Genomic DNA, 6,000 nt, shown 5'->3' with positions numbered 1-6,000 from the left:
GTGGGCTTCAGTGACTGCAGCTTCCTGGCTGTAGGACTCACAGGCTTCAGTTTCACACCTGGGCTTTTAGTTTCACACCTGGGCTAGGTAGTTTCTGCTCACTTAGTTGCCCTGTGGCATGTGGGGTCTTCCCTGTCCAGGGATCAAACCCGTGTTCCCTGCACTGGCAGGCAGTTATCCACTGCGCCACGAGGGAGGTCCCTGAGCTCTACTCTCAATGATAAACCTGGAAGGTAGGTACCCTTCAGTGCACTATGCAGAAGAGAAAATCAAGGCCCATAGAGTCTGTGACCTGCCAGGGTCCCTCAGAGCAGTGGTCCCCAATCTTTCTAGCACCAGGAACTAGTTTCCCGGTTCCCGAAAGGCAATTTTCCTATGGATTGGAGTAGGGGATGGTTCATGAGGATTCAAGCGTGTTACATTTATTGAGCACTTTATTTATACTGCCTTACACCAGCTCCACCTCAGACAGTCGGGCACGAGACCCCGGAGGTTGGGGACCCCTCTGTCAGGGAACAAGGGGTGGATTTTTCTGCATTACTCCCATCCCCACCAGGCCCAGGACCCCATCAGGTCACTTTCTTGCAGCCATATTGTCGGTGGTTCACATTCATGGCTCTTTTCTAAGCCCATGTGACGCACGATCCCGTCACCGCAGCTCCTCCCAACTCCAGGGGTCAGAAACCATCACCACAACTGGGGAAACACAGGGGGAGCGTTTTTGGCCCCCACTGTTGATTGAGGGCAGCGCGTCTTGCCCAGTCGGTTTTAGTTGAACACGTGGTGACGGTTTAAATTTCCGCAAACTCCCTGAAGGCAGGAAAGAGGTGCTACTCAGCTTGCTTGTCTACTGCCCCTTCTCCAGCCCGGAGTCCCGGAACACAGCAGTCACTCAGTAAATATTGAATGGATTGGATATCCAGTTCATTGTTTTCGTCTAAAAATCCTGAATTAGGTCAATGAATGTACATACGAATTTTAAAATAGTGTTAGTGATGGATTTGTGTCTCCAAACTGTCAGCTCCTGCTGGGACCTAGGATGGAGGGCTGGGGGGTAACCTGTCCCTCTGAGACGGCCACTACCAGGTGGCTCCCCCACCCCCACCCCAACAGCCCTCTGGGGCCGCCGGAGGACGACAGGGTAGGGAGCTGCCTACCGCCTCCGTCGCGCACGCGGGGAGCGCGTTGAAGTTCAAAGGAGCGTGTTTACCAGCAAAGCGTGTGGTGGTCCTGGTCCCAGACCAGCTGCGGTCCCCTCAGAAGGAACGAGGGCCGTGGCGACAAATGGACATTCCGCACGCTGGCAGAGGGACATCCGATCTGTTGCCCCACTCCCGGCTCCAGCGCCTGTTCGCGCGCGGGGCCAGCAGCCTGGGGGCCGCAGTCCTCCGAACTTTGCCGGCCGGGCGGGGATGGCCGGGCAGAGGGTGCATTAGGGAATTCCCAGGGGCAGGTGGCCACTCCCGCTACAACCCCGATCCCTGGCGCCTCCGAGGAGTTTCCGGGAGCGAGGGCCCGGTGGTGGCCCGGAGCCGGCCGAGCGGGCGAAACAAAGGGAGCCTGCGGGCCAGGAGGATGCTGCGCTCACTCCCCTGCGCCCCACCCGGCCCGCTCCCGGGCGCTGCCTCGCGCGCAGGTAGCCCGGCCTTCGGCGCCGCGGGAGGGTGTGTCGCAGCGGGGCCGCACCAAGACTCACTTCCGCGGAGTCTGGGGCCCCGACCCCGGCTCCGCAGCTCACAGCAGGTCCTAGTCCCTGCATCCCCGCCGTCGGCCAGGCCCGAGTGCCCGCAGCTGCGGCGCGCGGTGCCGGGCGGAGCCTGTGCAGGTGACCCTCGGTGGACCGGGGCAGGCTGGCAGCGGTGGCGCGGAAAGGCGTGCCTTTACAGGCCGCCGCGACTCCCCAGTCTACAATCACTCTGTGCCACCAGCGGGGCTCGGCTCGCAGCCGGGGAGCGCCCACCTTGTACCCTTTGCGCCGCAGCCGCCAGGCAGCGGGGCCCGGCAGTGGGGAGTGGTCGCGGAACTTCCCGAGGCCAGCTGCCGCCCGCTAGGTGAGCGAGGCAGCGAAGGGAGGCCGGAGGAAGCCTCGGAGGCAGAGGGGCGGGGGGCAAGGGGTGGGCGCTGGGGAGCGCGGGGCGGGGCGCGGCGCAGGCTCTGCGCGGGGGCTGGGAGCAGGGAGCCGCCTGGAACAATGAGGCGCGCAGCGCTGGCTGAGCGCAACACCGCGCCGGCCCGGAGGCCGAGTCCCCCGCGCTCGTTTTCGCCGCCCAGCACCGAGCGATCAGCACCGGAGCAAACCCCTCCGGCCGCCCTGGACGCGAGCGCGGACCGCCGGGTCTCTGGGGCGGCGCCAGGAGGCTGCTCAGCGGAGGCGGGCTGCTGCTGCGGGAGCCGCTGAGCCGCGCGCGCGTCTGGCGCCAGGGCCCCGGCTCTCTGCTCCAGTCGGTGAGATTGTGGGAGCGCGTGGCGCGCGCCCGAGCGGCCGCGGGAGAAGAAGATGTGACACGCTCGTCCCCGACTCCACGCCGCGGGGTCGGGCGCAGGGAGGCGCGGCGTACGGAAAAGGTGGGCGACCAAAGGCTCGGGGTCGGGCGGTGCCAGACGGCTGCCGCTGGGTCGCCGGAGCCTGGGCGCAGCTCGGCACCGAGTTAGACTCGGCGACCCGCTCCCAGACCTGAGGTGGGGTGTAGGGGGAGCGCTGAGGACAGTTTTTGGGGGGGAGAAGCAGGAATTCCTCGAGAGGTGAGACCACCGGAAGACTTGCGCTTCTGGGATAAGAGGACACAGTGTGCCCCGGTGACTCAGTGACCCTGATCTTTAATTTTGGCTCTGGAAGGGGCTCGATGTCTTTAATTGTCTTCTCGACCCCATCCGCAGGCACAACTGCGCTTCTTAAAGTCTAAAGTGCGTTGCACTGATCTCTAGTTTTCTGTAGCTGAAACGTTTGGGGCAGAAGGATCTTGTGAATCTTGAGCAGTGGGGTGTTCGTTCTTGCACACTGGCGCGAGGAGGGCGGCTTCGGAGTTGTCCCACTTTCCACCGTGTACCGAAAGGAGATTTGATGCATTCGGGGGTACGGAATGCAACGTCCATCTCCTTCGGATTTTGCGATGCAGGGGGATGGAGCGGAGTGAAACTCCTGGCTGGAGCGAAGCGGCTACTGCCTCCTTCCAGAGCGATCCGAATAGCTGTTTGAGAAGCCGTGCTTTCCAGGAATTTAAATGAGACTTTTTGCAAACGCCTTCCAGGTCTCTCCCCCGGTACCGTGTTTGTTTTGTCAGGCTGAACTTTCAAAGCTGTTTTATAATCCGAGAAGCACTTTGGGAGAAGAGTAATGCTTGGCTGGATTGGTTGTGAACGTATTTTTAGTGAGCAGGCTGAAAAATTGAGGAGAGGCAAACCATATTTGGTCGGAATCTTTGCTTTGTGTGCGGTTGGCGTTCTGACCGGGAAGGGGCCAGCTGATCCCCAGCTCTGTCGGCTCTATGCTTGGTGAGGACATTGCTGGGGGACTCGAAAGCATTTTAAGTACTTTCTGCACATTTTAAACGCCTCGGGCAGGTTGCTCGATAGTTACTTTTTTTTTTTCCAATTTTGGTCGACATACTTTGCCATATTGAAATAAAATTCATGACCCGTGGGTTTCAAAAATTGAAATGCTGTTGTTGCAAACTTGGGGTTGACGTTTTCTTCTAAAAGGAGAAATGATGTGTGGCCTTGAGCTTATTTTTACCCTGCTATTTTTCTGAAACTGGCAACCAAAATTTTTCCAACCCTTGAAGGCTCGCATTTCCCACTAATGCATCAGGAAAACTGTTGGCAGTAGGGAGTGGGGAATGCTGGAAATTAATGGAAGAACTGCCTTGAATTTTACAGCTGAGTTTAAGAAAAGTCACTCAAACATGTTGGAATTCTTGATAAAATTTTTTTTGTGAGTGAGGTAAACTGGGGTATTCCTTTCTGCTTGGTGTAGGTGAAGGTTCTGAAGCTTTGTGTTAAATCTAGGAAGTAAAGATAAAGAACTGAGGATATTTAGACTGGAGGATTCAAAGCTGATATAATTTCACATCTGAAAATATATGAATGGATTTATTATGTGGAGAAGAACAGGCAGCTCTGCTCCGTCTCTGATGAGGATAATTAAGAGAGAAAGGTTTACTCATGGGGTGAATATGTCAGCTGGGTCTGGGGAAGGATGTGCGGCCAGCCTGTGAGATTAGTTGAACAGTGAAGTGGTTGCTGAGAAATTCCTGTAGATGTTTCTTTCTGGAGCTCTTTTTTTCTGAGATTCTCCTTTTCCTGAGATGATGAAGTATGTGAATGCTTATACTAACTGGAGTTTTATCCTCTGTGTCTACAGTTTATCCAAGTGTTTCTCAGTGCTTAAGTCTTTCTATAAATACCAATTTATTTCTATACTTTTGTACCTATTGCTTAGGTAAGCCAATGACAAGTTCCTTTCCAGAAACTTGGAGCTATTTGACCTTTGAGAAACTTTTAATTAATGTCTGGATTTGGTGTATCATTCTTGATGCTTTGCATAAAAAAATGTTTTATAAAAAAATGTTTTATGCATTAATAATTGGGACAGCCTTTGTTTTAATATTCACCTAAGTATACAGTGTTTTTTCTCCCTCTTGGATCTTCTATTATATCATCTTAATTTTTAATTGCTTAAATTAAGTGAACTACTTTACTTTTCTTGCTTGAATGTCTTAGCAAAGATAGTGCCTTCAAGGTAGGGGTATGTCAAGCTTTGCAATTTTAATCATTGGACACGCCTTTAAAAAGAACTAGGGGATTAAATTGACAACTGACAGTAAGAGAAATAATTACATAGAATCAGATACTAATTTTGGAGTCAGGACTGTGCAGGTGTAATTTACACAGCAGTGTGCAATGTTCTTAACGGGTTGGTGTCAAGTCCAAACCCTGAGTGTGCTGGAAGAGGTGACCAGCTACTCTTATGCATAAACATCGGCCTGTGGATTACTACATCTGCCATTTTTCTACTTTTGAGCAATTTATGTGTAAACATGGGGCTTGGGCAGAAGCATGGATTTATTATGACTCTTAAAAAATGCTATCCTATCTTTGACAAAGGAGGCAAGAATATACAATGGAGTAAAGACAATCTCTTTAACAAGTGGTGCTGGGAAAACTGGTCAACCACTTGTAAAAGAATGAAACTAGATCACTTTCTAACACCGCACACAAAAATAAACTCAAAATGGATTAAAGATCTAAATGTAAGATCAGAAACTATAAAACTCCTAGAGGAGAACATAGGCAAAACACTCTCAGACATAAATCACAGCAGGATCCTCTATGATCCACCTCCCAGAATTCTGGAAATAAAAGCAAAAATAAACAAATGGGATCTAATTAAAATTAAAAGCTTCTGCACAACAAAGGAAAATATAAGCAAGGTGAAAAGACAGCCTTCTGAATGGGAGAAAATAATAGCAAATGAAGCAACTGACAAACAACTAATCTCAAAAATATACAAGCAACTTATGCAGCTCAACTCCAGAAAAATAAACGACCCAATCAAAAAATGGGCCAAAGAACTAAATAGACATTTCTCCAAAGAAGACATACGGATGGCTAACAAACACATGAAAAGATGCTCAACATCACTCATTATTAGAGAAATGCAAATCAAAACCACAATGAGGTACCACTTCACACCAGTCAGAATGGCTGCGATCCAAAAATCTGCAAGCAATAAATGCTGGAGAGGGTGTGGAGAAAAGGGAACCCTCCTACACTGTTGGTGGGAATGCAAACTAGTACAGCCACTATGGAGAACAGTGTGGAGATTCCTTAAAAAATTGCAAATAGAACTACCTTATGACCCAGCAATCCCACTGCTGGGCATACACACCGAGGAAACCAGAATAGAAAGAGACACATGTACCCCAATGTTCATCGCAGCACTGTTTATAATAGCCAGGACATGGAAACAACCTAGATGTCCATCAGCAGATGAATGGATAA

The 6,000-nt window shown here is 51.7% G+C and overlaps 1 protein-coding gene across 4 annotated transcripts in view; it reads left to right on the top strand.

Annotated features, from left to right (window-relative positions):
• Positions 1–1,258: 1,258 nt before the first annotated feature.
• ST6GAL2 (ST6 beta-galactoside alpha-2,6-sialyltransferase 2) overlaps positions 1,259–6,000 on the top strand; it is a 55,976-nt gene continuing 51,234 nt past the window's right edge. Inside the window, exon 1 of one of the 4 annotated variants that reach the window (XM_069580384.1) lies at positions 1,259–2,051. The gene's annotated coding sequence lies outside the window, so the exon portion shown is untranslated. Of the gene's footprint in view, positions 2,052–2,123; positions 2,566–6,000 lie in introns of those variants that run through there. The other 3 variants (XM_069580387.1, XM_069580383.1, XM_069580385.1) reach the window with 3 other exon arrangements.

Source organism: Ovis canadensis, chromosome 3 (genome assembly GCF_042477335.2).
Source record: "Ovis canadensis isolate MfBH-ARS-UI-01 breed Bighorn chromosome 3, ARS-UI_OviCan_v2, whole genome shotgun sequence".
Classification (NCBI taxonomy): Eukaryota; Metazoa; Chordata; class Mammalia; order Artiodactyla; family Bovidae; genus Ovis; species Ovis canadensis.
This window is presented reverse-complemented; position numbering and strand designations above follow the sequence as displayed.